General features: G+C 41.5%; 1 protein-coding gene across 15 annotated transcripts in view; it reads left to right on the top strand.

Moving 5' to 3' along the window:
- The window catches only part of LOC114642585 (NACHT, LRR and PYD domains-containing protein 3-like), a 1142003-nt gene that overhangs the window by 309788 nt on the left and 816700 nt on the right, over positions 1 to 15515 (top strand). The gene's annotated exons all lie outside the window — the stretch shown is intronic.

The following is a 15515-nucleotide window of genomic DNA, read 5'->3' as shown; positions in this document are numbered from 1 at the left end:
TCACAGGGAGGAGAGGATTAGGACTGAAGGCAGTGTGGACAGTAAGGTGGGAGACACAGGAAGTGACCGCCATTATAGCCAAGTGGACTGAACAGGCCGACATCATTCTACAAGACATGACCCCCAGGTCTACACAGGACATCGACATATATCTGTCAGTGGGCTTAGTGACCGACAGGTGGACACACACATCATGTGCAGTAGACGTCAGAGACACTAAGAGGATTCTGGGAAGGTGACCTCAGTGGGCGTGTCAGTGAGATACTCCAGTGTGAGGAGTGGCGCCCTCTTGTGTTTGTAACTCACACTTGTGTCTCTTGTGGGACATTAAAACAAGAATCTCACCACATGATCAGTGTAGGCTGTCACATGACTTTCTCAATAATCCAGTATATAGCGCCATTTTGATATTTTTACACACACATGTTCTTCACTGATGTCATCACAGGTCCAAACCCTCTGCCTCACAAATCCTTCTTTTGTCAGTTCAGTCAGTCAGGGTCTTCCTCAATGCCAGCAGACAATCAAACAGTCGACTGGAGATGTGAAAAATTTGACGTCACTAAGGACACCTGTCACACTAGTCCTGTGTCCCACTGGTCACTCTGGTCACTGCGTGATTCTCTTTACTACTAAATACAAAGCTGTGTGGTGACACATGTCAGATTTCAATGGTTGTGTGCAGGTTTTAAATTAAAATGGTGGACTCAGAGGGGCGTAGGTGGATGTGGTCGTGTGGAGGAGCAGAGCAGCCCTGGAGTGTTGGTGGTGAATTGGCGGAGCGCACTTTACACCTGCAGACACGTGTGGTTCAGCCAGTGTCCTCATTAGTGTTCTGGGGTGTGGAATTAGACACCTGCACCCCAGTGAGTTTAAAATGAGAAAAATCAAAAGATGGAAACGGAGGTTAAATGCGAAATAAAGTAAATGTAGAATCTTGGCTGAGTTGAAGGAGTGGAGCAGAAGTCAAGATGTGGCCCTGAGAAGAGTGAGCGCACAGCACTCAAGAGGCAAGGTCAAAACCTATTGTGTGCCTAACAGCACTGAGTGGGCTTCTGCTGAATGCTGAGGAATAGCGTCAGGAGAAAGGAGAACAACTCACAAGGTACCCTACAGAAGGCCATGGGATGTTGTTGGGAACACAAGCAGAGTTTGAGGTCTTCAGTGGTGACCTGCTAAGGCAAAAGCCAATCTGAAGGATGACTGCCCTTGCCGGTGGTCTCTCCTCTTGCTGAGGAGAACTTAAATGGTAAGCAAAGGAGACATCAGCTTTAGAGAAAGCTCTTGTTGTTTTTAATGGACTGATCCTCCAGTGATTTTTTCCTCATTTTTATTTATGGATTTTTTATTGACTGTTTACTGTGATTTTAATCTCCACCAAAGAACACTGTTTGTATCTGGGAATATTTATTCATTTATCATTTTTTATTTATTTATTAACTTCTTGAAGAGGCAGTGCTCTTTATTTTTGTTTGAACACTTTTTTTTGTTTTTAAATCAGATTACTAAGCACTTTGCCAACTAGTCTTAGATAGATAGATAGATAGATAGATAGATAGATAGATAGATAGATAGATAGATAGATAGATAGATAGATAGATAGATAGATAGATAGATAGATAGATAGATAGATAGATAGATAGATAGATAGATAGATAGATAGATAGATAGATAGATATTTAATTGATCCCAATGGAATTTCAAGTACCCATAGCAGCCAAGAGTTATACCAAGTTAAATACAGACATTCATGTACACACTAAACAAATAACAAATGCTGTATAAATTACACAATCACAGTACACTGGGTTTGTAATCTTACAGTCCAACTCAGGTAATGTAGATGGTGCACATAGTAATGTCAGTGCAGTGAGAATTGTGCAAATAATGACTACTACCAAAGTGACAAGTGGCATCTGATATTAAAGTGACAAATACTAAAGTAACTTAACATTAAAGTAAAATAAAACAAAGTGACATGACATATGCTGATAGGATGACATGTTTAAAGTGACCCATAACAAATGAAAAAAACCAAAATGTTATACAGTATTGAGCAGGTAGTGAGATATCAGATGTGGTGCACAGCTAATACAGTCAATACAGCTTAGGAGGAGAGAAGGAGTATCAGGCCCAGAACTAAACCACTGTCCCACGCCTGTTAGGAAGAGTTAAAGAGTTTAATGGCTCTGAGGACAAAAAATATCTTGTATCTGTCCATATGGCAGTCCTGTGATAGCAGCCAAACACTAAACAAACTCCTCTAATTAATTATGGTGGTGTATAGTGGGTGATGTTCATTGTCCATAACAGATAGCAGCTTGCATAGTGTCCTCCTTTCTACCACCATCACCAGAGTCCTATTCCATGCCAAAAACAGACCCTGCTCACCTGATCAGCTTGTCAATACGCTCAGCATCTCTCTTCTTCAAGCTAACTACACACCACAGAGTAAAAGAGAGTACTGGCAACCACTGACTGATAGAGCAACTGTATGAGTTTCTTACATTCGTATGTTAAAGGAGCTCAGCCTCCTCAGAATACAGAGCTAGCTTTGCCCCTTCCTGCACAGAGCCTTTGTGTCCTCTGACCAGTCCAGCCAGTCATCCAACTGCACTCTAAGGTATATATACTGTAGGTCTTCACCCACTCCACATCAACCCCTTTAATGCAGACAGGTCTCAGTGGTGGTCTAGACCTACAGTAGTCCACAACCATCTCCTTAGTTTTGAAAGTTTTCAACAGCAGTTGGTTTGACCAACACCATCCCACAAAGTAATTTACCAGACCCCTGTGCTCATTCTCCTGTTCACCCCTGACACATCCCACAATAGCAGTGTCATCTGAGAACTTCTGTATGTGGCACATCTCTGAGTTGTAACTAAAGTCCCATATGTTCAGGGTGAAGAGGAAAGGGGAAAGAACAGTCACCCGTGGAGCTCCTTTGCTACTTATTACAGTCTGTGCAGTTCTCAGTTCTGACAAACTAAGATCTACCAGTGAGGTAATCTGTAATCCAGTTCACCAGTTGTGATTCCAGTCCAATACTGGACAGCTTGTAGGAAAAGTCAAAGAACATGACTCTCACAGCACTGCATCCTTTGTCCAGATGCGAGTGGGTCCTGTGGAGAAGGTAGAGAATGGCATCATCCACACCCACCTTCTCTTGATAGGCAAACTGCGGGGGGTCTAGTGTGTGAATCACCTGTGGTCTGAGGAGATAAAGAAATAGTCACTCCAAGGTCTTCATGATATGGGATGTTAAGGCCACAGGCTTGAAGTTATTGAGTTTACTGGATCTCACTTTCTTGGGAATCAGGATGAGACATGAGTTTTTCCACAGTGTTGAGACCCTCCCCAGTCACAGGCTCAGGCTGAAGATCCGCTGAAAGGGTTCTGCCAGTTCAGCAGCACAGGCCCTAAGAAGTCTTGGGCACACCTTATCTGGGCCAGCTGTCTTTCTGGGGCACAGCCTTCTCAGTTCTCCTCTAACCTCATCAGCACTGATGGTATGAGAAACAGGGGGAGGAGAAGCAGAGGGGCTGTTGGCACATTCTGATGTGCTGCCATGCTGGTAGGGGGAGAGGGCTATATGATCTATACTGGTATCTTTGGGGTGGGGTGGGTGAGTAGCTCCACATGGTCCCCTGCTGTACAGCTGCTTCTTTGCTTAAAAACTGAGATGGTCGTCACACCATCCCTTAACGCCCTGATGTTATTTTGCTGCAGGTTATGCTCTTTCTTCTTCCTGTCTTCTACTTAGCCTCCATTAGTTGAACCTTAAGTTCCTTCTGTACACTCCTCAGCTCTGCCTGCTCCTTGTTTTTGAAAGCTCTTTTCTTCTTGTAAGAAGGCCCTTAACATCACTGGTAATCCAGGGCTTATTATTAGCTAAGCAACTTATAGTTTTAACAGGAGTAATAGTGTCACCCATACAGAAGTTCAGATACTCTGTCACTCAGTTTGTAATCCCCTCAATATCCTCTCCATGTGGTTCCTGCTGAACACTCCAGTCAGTTGACTCAACACAATCCCTATGAGCATTTTCACCTTCAGGAGACCATTTCCTGAAGGAGCGTTTAGTTGTGGGTTGTCTTTGAATCTGAGGCTTGTACTGTGGCTGTAGGTACATCAGATTGGGCTCAGATTTACCCATCGGGGGAGGGGAGTCACTTGTTAAACATCCCTCACGTTTGCATACAGAAGGTCAATTGTCCTGTTCTTTCTGGTGGGACAATCAACATACTGAAAGAAGGAAGTCAGAGTTGAGTCCAGTGTAGTATGATTGAACTCACAAGAAATGGCAATGAAAGATTCAGGGTGTTGCGTCTGAAGTCTCATGGTGATTAAGAGTAAGATGTTACATGGTGGACGACATAAACAATGACTATGATAGCATGAGAAAACTCCCTGGGCATGTAGCATTGATGGACACTCACCACTTACAGTTCAATGTTCCAACAGCAGATTGTTTCCTTAACTGTTACATGCCCTGGGTTACACCATCTGATATTAATAAATACTACTAGTCCCCCACCTTTGCTTTTGCCACAGCGTTTAGGGTCCCTGTCAGCTCCTATTGATTGTGACCCCAGAACGTCCAAACTCGCAACGTGGTTAGCCACATCTCCATCAGACACCACAAACTCAGTGGGAAATTTGGCAATAGAGACAGTCATCAAGTCCAAGTTCAAGGTACGGCCTTTCAGAGGCTTACCTGGAACAGGCAGGTGAAAGCATAGACTTCCCAGGACCCCGCTCCGCTGTATCGTCTCCAGTCGAGACCGAAAATGGGAGCAAATGTGCAAGTAATGCAGGTCACAATAGCTTGTCGATTCCAGAAGATCACTTGAAACTGGAAATGGCCTTGCAGTCCACACTGTCATCTATTCATTGTGAGCAGTTAGCATTGGCTGCAATAGGGATTTCCTTTTCACCTGCGGAGCACGAAAGCCGAAACGAGTTGTCTGAAATGAAGGTAATAATCGCTACAATGGCCACGGCCGTAAATGAGCTCAAGAAAGACATTCAGAAAGATATAAAGAATATATATAAAGATATAAAGAAAGAAATAAATGGTTTGCTCAAGACAAGCGAGAAGCTGCGGGTGGAGCTGTGGCAGTATAATAAAGACTTGGAGAAATGTGTATATAATCACTCTGATGCAGCCTTTAAAGGTATGCTGGAAAATATTGAGGAGCACATTCAGGAAAATGCGTCTAAACTGAGAGAACTTGGCGATCAGCCGGAAGACGTTAAGCACATATTCATGACTTGAATTGAAACAGCCGAACATCTGGCATTTACTGCTGATGGAAAAGCTACAGCTGCGAATTCTGAATGCAAAAAACTCGGAGACAGACTTGCTGCTCTGAAAGATGGATGCAGAAGGAATAATATTAGAATTAAAGGTCTACCTGACAATCATGAAAGTCCAAACCAACTGAAATTCGTAACTGAACTATTCTCAAAAATAATTGGAGAGGACTTTAAATCAAACACTGAGATAGCAGCAGCTTACCGCATATGTGAATCAAATACCTCTAAACGTAGGACTCTTGTCATTCGCTTCGAGAAATTACAATCTAAATTTAATGTAATGTCAGTTCTCAGACAGAAACAAGAGAATATATCTGAAAATAACCACATTCGTATTTTCCCAGATTTCTCACCCTCAACAACTACTAAACGTGTTGCTTTTTACAACATTAAAAAGCAGTTACGGAAAGCCGATATTAGATACAGCCTCTTGTATCCTGCCAAACTGAAAGTGGATATTCAAGACAAGCATTACATCTTCACCACTACGGTGGAAGCAGAAAAAGAGTTAAGAAAGCTGATCTTGAAACTTTTTTGAAATACGATCGTGAGTCGCATCCTGTCATGGCAAGAATTACCTGCTGTCTGATCCACTTGCAATGATATTGGTACCATAATTCTACATGTTTATTGTTATTATTGCATTAGGGTTTATTATGCTTATCCAGGGCCACTTTTTAAAACCATTCCCTGGGTTTACTATTTTACTATTTCAAGACTATTGAAGATTATATTTTATGCTTATAGTATTTAGACTGTCTTGGCAATAGATATCTCAATTTTAATCTTCAAACGCTGCTGCTGGGGGGCTTGTTTTCATTTGGACGTGCTCGATCTCTAGGTATGTCAGAGGACTGGGACTTTGTGAAGTGGGGTCCAGCCTCAAGTGGGGAGGCAAAATGGGGGGTGGGTAGACTAGGGGAGGAGAGAAAGAGAGCAAGCTATCTCTAATCTATCCTTTAAATCCTTATAATTATAATTACCAATGTAAAAAATAGGCTGTATGGCAATAACTCCTGGGAAAACTGGAAATTAATGTCATAGCTGTCTCACTTTCAGTTAAGACTACAAAATGACATCAAAAATTCAGAATCAACTTTTACAAGATGGGACAGTTAACTTTGTGAGCTGGAATGTTAAAGGCCTGAATCATGAATTAAAGAGAAAGAAAGTATGCTCTCACCTAACAGGTCTAAACGCTAACATAGTATTTTTACAGGAGACCCACTTATTAAGCAAGGATCAGTTCTGGCTGCACAGAGACTGGACTGGCCAAATGTTCCATTCCAGCTTTACAAAGAAAACTAGAGGTGTGGGAATTCTCATACATAGAACAGTCTCATTTGTAGTATCAGTTGTAGTATTGGATCCTGAAGGGAGATATGTGACTGTTATGGGCAATTTATTTAACTGTAAAATGATTTTGATAAATGTTTATGCACCAAATGTGGATGATAGGGAATTCATGCAAAATGTATTTACACCCATTCCTAATGTGAAGACTGAAAAAATTATAATGGCTGGGGACTTTAATTGTGTTTTACAGTAAATCCAGACTTAGATAGGTTTCTTGTCACAGGGGTGATGACATCTAACACTGCAAAGACAATTACACAGTTTGTAACTGACCACAACCTATCAGACCCCTAGAGATTTCTAAACCCAAACTCAAGAAAATATTCCTTCTACTCACCAGTGCATCATTGCTACTCAAGAACTGATTATTTCTTTGTAGATAACAATTCCTTGCTTACGTTTAAATCTTGTAAGTACAACGTTATTGTTATTTCCGACCATGCCCCTTTGATCTTGAAGCTAAAATCATTATGCCCCACATACTCATCTCACAGATGGCGTCTTAACCCACTTTTATTAGCAGATGAGAACTATACAGAATTTATATCCAAACAAATCAGTTTTTTCTAGAGACAAATACATCTTCAGAGTTCTCTACAGGAATACTCTGGGAAACTCTAAAGGCATTCTTAAGAGGACAGATTATCTCATATTTTTCCCACAGAAAAAAACTGGAAACCAAGAAGGTTTCAGAACTAATCAATGAAGTTACTAGAATAGATCAAGAACGTGCCAGGTGTCCAAGTGAGGCTCTTCATAGAAAAAGAACCAAAGAAACTGAACAACTCATTTTTAAATCAAGACATCATTACTATGAACATGGAGAGAAAGCTAATAAGCTCTTAGCTCAACAAATCCACAAACAAGAAGTTTGCAATGCAATCCCAGAAATCACCAACACGAACAGAGACAAAATCATTGACCATAAAAATGTGAAACCCACACATTTAGAGACTACTATAAATCCTTATATTCTACTGAGTTTAAAGAAGACAAGATACCATCTAATGTATTTCTGGATACATTACAGATACCACAAATAGATACTTTTAGTGTGGAGAAACTGGATAAATCTCTGGCGCTATCAGAATTACTAGATGCTATAAAGTCACTTCAGAGTGGGAAAGCAGCAGGCCCTGATGTTAAGATACTCTTCAAAGTCCTAGCTAGAAGGATGAAGAAAGAGCTGCCTTTGGTAATATCACAAGATCAAACTGGATTTATTAAAGGCTGACACTTAGCTTCCCATATTTGATGCCTGTATATGCGCTATATAGTGCCTGACCCGACACAGATTGACACGGAGGCACGTATACAATAAAATAAACTATTTGTTTTCTTCCCCTGTGGGCACACGTCTTCCCCGTGACCCACAGGTAATACACAGTCCCAGCACTAATCACACCAGTACAACAAGCACTTTTCTCTCTTTGGCACCACCACTCCTCCCAAGCAACCTTGTCATCTTCCACCCGACTCTGGCCCTGAGTAGTGGCTGCAGGCTCTTTTTGTAGCCCTCATGGAAGTGCACCATGTGGTAATTGGCCTAATTAGGCTGCACTTCTGGCTGTGGCTACATTCCAGCCCACAGAGGCCTGTTAAGCCGTGCAGCTCCTCCGGGTGGTGGCCTGAGTCCTGAAGTCCCACACCTGTGGCCCTGATGTAACCCAGGAGGGCTGCCACCATGCATTCCAGGAGGCGTAGAGTGCATCCCATGGCTGCTTCCCCAGATCCAGTTTTGAAGGGGTGTCCTGGCCAGGCATGGGACCCGGCCGCCCGTTACACCTGTTTAATGTAATATATTCACCCACAAAGTCAAACACCCCAGAGATATTATTATTGTTGGATGCAGAAAAAGCATTTGATATGGTGGAATGGAATTACCTTTTCACTACATTAGAGAAATTTGGGTTTGGACTGAACATCTGTGCATGGATCAAACTACTGTATACCAATCCAGAAGCTTCATTTTGTAATAACAACATTTGCTCAGACTACTTTAAAATAGAACGTAGTACCAGACAAGGATGCCCCTTGTCACCACTGCTTTTTGCAATCGCAATTGAGCCACTGGCAGTTCACTGTTGAAATGCTTATGAAAAAACAGAAAATTTCTCTATATGCAGATGATATGGTACTGTATGTATCAGACCACAAAATACTGTGCCTGTAGTCCTAACAGCACTTATAGAATTTCAAAAGATTTCTGGTCTCAGAATTAATTTGAATAAAAGTGTGCTCTTCCCAGTGAATTCTCAAGCACACAATATTAGTTTGGACACCTTCCCTTTCATCATCACAGATCAGTTTAAATACCTAGCGGTAAACATCACAAGTAAACATAAAGCTCTTTATCAACAAAATTTCGCCATCTGTATGGAAAAATTACGCAAGACTTTGCATTGATGGTCAACCCTTCATCTCACTCTAGCTGGAAAAATTAACATTGTTAAGATCCGTCTTAAGCTTCTCTTTTTATTTCAAAACATTCCAATATACAACAATAAATAATTTTTAAGCAATGAGATTCAACCATAACCACATTTATTTGGAATTTAAAACATCCATGTATCCAAGCGACCCTACAAAGACCTAACGCAGACCTAAGGCAGAAGGGGGAATGGCTCTACCTAACTTTCAGTTTTATTACTGGGCAGCAAACATACAAACTATTAAAACATGTACATGGACACAAATAGTGCGCAACAGAAATAAAATCCTGCAGTATTTCTTTAAATTCCCTGCTTTGTGCCCCAATAAATGCAAGTTATCGACAATATACTAATAACCCAATTGTGCTTCCCTCACTCAGAATATGAAACCAATGTAGGAAGCATTTTAACACAGAGAACCTTTTATCTGTCGCACCTCTGCATGACAACCACTTTTTTCCACCCTCTCAAATGTGCGCAGTTTTTAATATCTGGAAATCATTCAGGATTAAATCACTTAGAGATCTGTACATAGACAACGTCTTTGCATCCTATGAACAATTACACTCCAAATCTAACTTTCCAGCAAACCATTTATTTCACTGTCTTCATATTAGAAACTTTGTTAAACAGAACCTGCCTAATTTTCCTCACCTCCCACCTCCCTCGGGGATTGATTTGTTTTCAATCCTATTTTTGTAATAATTGATCTATTTGTAGGAAATGATTACAATAAAGGGCGGCACGGTGGCGCAGTGGTAGCGCTGCTGCCTCGCAGTTAGGAGACCTGGGTTTGCTTTCCAGGTCCTCCCTACGTGGATTTTGCATGTTCTCTCCGTGTCTGCATGGGTTCGTCCAGATGCTCCGGTTTACTCCCACAGTCCAAAGACATGCAGGTTAGGTGGATTGGCAATTCTAAATTGGCCCGAGTGTGTTTGTGTGTGTCCTGTGGTGGGTTGGCACCCTGCCCGGGATTGTTTCCTGCCTTGCGCCCTGTGTTGGCTGGGATTGGCTCCAGCAGACCCCCATGACCCTGTGTTCGGATTCAGCGGGTTGGATAATGGATGGATGGATGATTACAATAAAATCAATAAAATTAATTAAAAAAAAGAAAATATTACATGCAAACACACACTTCTAGCATATTAAAATGCAAAGAGGAATAATTTAATATAACTACAAATAAAAGTAATACAACTAAAAAGAATATATAAAGCATACATTTTTTGGGGCCCTGGAGCTTGAACTTTTATATGGGCCTCTTCACAATCAGCTTCTTCTTCTTCTTCCGGCTGTTCCTGTTAGGGGTTGCCACAGCAGATCATCTTCTTTCATATCTTTCTGTCCTCGTCATCTTGTTCTGTAACACCCATCACCTGTATGTCCCCTCTCACCACATCCATAAACCTACTCTTAGGCTTTCCTCATTTCCTCTTGCCTGGCAGATCTATCCTTAACATCCTTCTCCCAATATACTCAGCATCTCTACTCTGCACATGTCCAAACCAACGCAATCTCGCCTCTCTGACTTTGTCTCCCAACTGTCCAACTTGATCTGACCCTCTAATGTACTCATTTATAATCCTGTCCATCCTCGTCACACCCAATGCAAATCTTAGCATCTTTAACTCTGCCACCTCCAGCTCTATCTCATGCTTTCTGGTCAGTGCCACCGTCTCCAACACATATAACATAGCTGGTCTCACTACTGTCCTGTAGACCTTCCCTTTCACTCTTGTGATACCTGTCTGTCACAAATTACTCATGTCACTCTTCTTCACCCATTCCACCTTGCCTGCACTCTCTTTTTCACCTCAGTTCCACAATCCCCATTACTCTGTACTGTTGATCCAAAGTATTTAAACTCATCCACCTTCGCCAACTCTACTCCTTGCATCCTCACCATTCCACTGACCTCCATCTCATTCACACACATGTATTCTGTCTTGTTCCTACTGACCTTCATTCCTCTCCTCTCTAGAGCATATCTTCACCTCTTCAGGGTCTCCTCAACCTGCTCCCTACTATCACTACAGATCACAATGTCATCAGCAAACATCATAGTCCACGGGGACTCCTGTCTAATCTCGTCTATCAGCCTGTCCATCACCATTGCAAATAAGAAAGGGCTCAGAGCCGATCCCTGATGTAATCCCACCTCCACCTTGAATGCATCCGTCACTCCTACCACAGACCTCACCACTGTCACACTTCCCTCGTACATATCCTGTACAAGTCTTACGTACTTCTCTGCCACTCCCAACTTCTTCATACAATACCACAACTCCTCTCGAGGCCCCCTGTCATATGCTTTCTCCAGGTCCACAAACGAACAATGCAACTCCTGGTCTTCTCTAAACTTCTCCATCAACATCGCATCTGTGGTTCTCTTTCTTGGTATGAAACCATACTGCTGCTCACTAACCTTCACTTCACTTCTTAACCTAGCTTCCACTACTCTTTCCCATAACTTCATGCTGTGGCTCATCAATTTTATCTCCCTGTAGTTACTGCAGTCCTGCACATCCCCCTTATTCTTAAATATCGACACCAGTACACTTCTTCTCCACTCCTCAGGCATCCTCTCACTTTCCATGATTCCATTAAACATTCTGTATTCCTCTCCTTGACACCATACCTACCCTTCACCTCCTTGTTTCCTCTGTTCCCTTCACCAACATGTCTATTGAAATCTGCTCCAATCACCACTTTCTATCCCTTGGGTACACTGTTCATCACTTCATCCAACTCATTCCAAAAATCTTCTATCTCATCCATTGCACACCCAACTTGCGGTGCATATGCACTAAAACATTCATCATCACACCTCCAATTTCCAGCTTCATAATCGTTACTCTGTCTGACACTCTTTTCACCTCCTAAGCACTCTTGACATGCTGTTCCTTCAGAATAACTCCTACCCCATTTCTCCTCCCATCCACACCATGATAGAACAATTTGAATCCACCTCTGATCTACCTGACCTTACTCCCCTTCCATTCAGTCTCTTGCACACACAATATATCAACCTTCCTTCTCTCCATCATATCTGCTAACTCTCTCCCCTTACCAGTCATACTGCCAACATTCAAAATTCCTCCCCTCAGTTCCACTCTCTTTACTTTCCTCCTCTCCTCCTGCCTCCCCCCTCTTCTTCTCCTTTTTCTTCTTCGGCCAACAGTAGCCCAATTTCTGCCAGCACCCTGTTGGTTAACAGTACTGGTGGCTGTCATTGTTAACCCGGGCCTCGACCGATCCAGTATGGAAAATTTGTATTGTTGTCCGCATATTGATTTGGCAAAATTTTACACCGGATGCCCTTCCTGACGTAGCCCTCCCCATTTATCTGGGCTTGGGACCGACACAAAGAAACACACTGGTTTGTGCAACCCCTGTGGTTGGGTTGTCCCTTCAAAATAAGTAACAAGATTAATTTTATTTTTAAGTAATATTTTTTTTGAATGCCACTATTTAATTTTTATTATAATGTTTTAAACCCCCTTCTCATACAGTAGACCACCAATCTTTTTATTTCAAGTGCTCTAAAGTCGCATCTGAGCCCTGACCGTTAAACTTCATTATGTTTCATAGTAGATCCGCCCCTGTACATATTAGAAATTAATTATCAAAGCCAAATACATGGAAATATAAAGAAATAATAAATAAGGAAGAAAGAAAACAATTCTGAAATGATGATGAAGACAACTAATAATTGGTAAAAGTTTACAGTTATAATAAACTATATATAAAGTGATAGATAAATGCAGAAGTAAACAGATATAATGGACATCATTAAGGACAATACACATAATCCAAACAGACAATATTGGTCTGCTGATATGGTGACTGGAGGACAGACCTGCACAAGGTGCTTTGTAATGTCGGGGTACCAACTGGGGATCCCAATTTAATGAAGTCAAATGAAACAAAACAAAAGTGGACACGATGGCCTCAAAAACAACTTTTCAGCCCAATACACAAATCTACATTGCAGTTGTGCCAACAAAATGGTGTTTGCTTCATGTTGAGTTTACGGGTCCAACAGCAGACTCCATCCTCTGCGGGGGTCAGCAGGTTTTTAAGAGCCCAACCCAGAAGGACAGGTGCAGCTCTGGGCACTGTGGCCGAGTCAGTTCCCCTCATTTGGTTTCTTCTCAGAGCTGCAGGTGGATAAGGAGAGACAGTCAGTGTGAGCGCCCCCTCTCGTCTCAGAGTGGTATCACTTACCTCACAGAGACAGGAAGGTCATCTCCAGGTGGGCATGTGGGACAATATAAATAACTGGACTGCTAATTTGTTTGCACTGCTTGTATTTTTGCATTCAGCGGCACTTTGAGAATTGTTTCTCATTACATCTGCATTTGCACTTCATTTTTGTTCATGCCTGTCTTAACAGATAGTTGATACAACAACAACAATATTTATTTCTAAAGCATATTTTGATACTAATGATGGAACTAAAAGTGCTTTACAGGATGAAGAAAGAGAACAAAAGACAAAATATGAAAATAAAATTAGGCAATACTAATTAACATAGAATAAAAGTAAGGTCTGATGGCCAGGGAGGACAGAAAAAACAAAAAACAACTCCAGACGGCTGGAGAAAAAAAATAAAACCTGCAGAGGTTTCGAGGTCACGAGACCAGCCAGCCCCCTCTTGGCATTCTACCTAACATAGATGATCTCAATCATTCCTCAGGTGTCCAGAATTAGATGATGATGGTCATGTGGACCTCTGACCTTCAATCCGTCACGGGGCTTTGATCAGGTGGTGGTGGCGCAGATTGCAACAACACAGAAAACTAGAAAGAGAACAGAAGAGAAAGTAGGGGTGAGTAGGGATAGTGGATCCACCATGAATGATAATAATAATAATTCAATGCATATACAGAATATCAGGATTAAATTAAAATGAGGCTATGAGAAAGCCTTGTTACAATAATGAGTTTTTAGCAGTTTTCTTTAAAGTTCGCTCAACTATTTCAGATTTTAGGTGCCTAACAGCAGAAGGCCACCTCATCACTTCTTTTAAGTTTAGCTCTTGGAATTCTAAGTAGACCCTCATTTGAAGAACTAAGGTTACAATCTGGAGTGTAAGGTGAAAGACATTCCGATATATAAGATGGAGTGAGATTATTTAAGGCTTTGTAAACTATAAGCAGGATTTTAAAGTCAATTCTAAATGACACAGGTAACCAGTGTAGTGACAACAAAACTGGGGTGATGTGCTCCGATTTTCTTTTCCTGGTTAGGATTCTAGCAGCTGCATTCTGCACTCGTTTCAATTGATTGACGTCTTTTTTGGGTAGTCCTGAGAGGAGTGTGTTACAGTAATCTAGTTGACTGAAAACAAAAGCGTGAACTAATTTCTTAGCATCTCATAATGTTATAAGAGGTCTAACTTTTGTTATATTTTTTAAATTTAAAAATGCTGTCCTGGTCAGAGTCAATAGTTACACCTAAATTCTTTACCTCTGTCCATCCATCTTCCAACCCACTGAATCCGAACACAGGGTCACAGGGGTCTGCTGGAGCCAATCCCAACCAACACAGGGCACAAGGCAGGAACCAATCCCGGGCAGGATGCCAACCCACCGCTGGACACACACAAACTAGGGACAATTTAGAATTGCCAATCCACCTAACCAGCATATCTTTGGACTGTGGGAGGAAACCCACGCAGACACGGGGAGAACATGCAAACTCCATGCATGGAGGACCCGGGAAGCGAACCCGGGTCTCCTAACTGTGAGGCAGCAGCGCTACCCACTGCGCCGCCCTCTTTACCTCTGTCTTGACTTTTAATCGTAATGAATCAATTTTATTTTTAATATTCATTTTTAACCAATCACTAAGATTTCTGATTTCTCCTTATTTAGTTTCAGAAAATTTCTACTCATCTATTCAGAAACGCAAATAAGACATTGAGCCAGTGAAACAATACAGTCTGGGAAGACCCCCATATCTAATGATGAGTTTACTATGTCAAGTATAGTCTCAATTAGCACTTCAGATACTAATTTGAAAAAACTTGTTGGTATTGGGTCAAGGACGCAGGTGGAGGGTTTCAGTTGAGAAATGATTTTATGTAAATCAGGTAAATCTATCCTGGTGAAAGAATTTAATTTGTTTATAATGGAGTACCAGGGTTTAAGAGGATCAGTGTTGGGGAGATGTACTATATTCTTTTTAATATAATTTATTTTGTAATTAAAAATACAGCAAAGCCTCACAAGTTTCACTGGAAGTTTTTTGGAGGCATTCCATTGAGTGACCTGAGTTTAGCAGACAATCAACAGTACAGAATAAGACTCTGGGATTACTAGCATTGTTATTTATAATTTTAGAGAAATAGCAGCGCCTCTCAAGATGGATTATGGTGTTGTAGTAGTAGATAGTCTGGAGATG

Source organism: Erpetoichthys calabaricus, assembly GCF_900747795.2.
Source record: "Erpetoichthys calabaricus chromosome 1 unlocalized genomic scaffold, fErpCal1.3 SUPER_1_unloc_25, whole genome shotgun sequence".
Taxonomy (NCBI): domain Eukaryota; kingdom Metazoa; phylum Chordata; class Cladistia; order Polypteriformes; family Polypteridae; genus Erpetoichthys; species Erpetoichthys calabaricus.
This window is presented reverse-complemented; position numbering and strand designations above follow the sequence as displayed.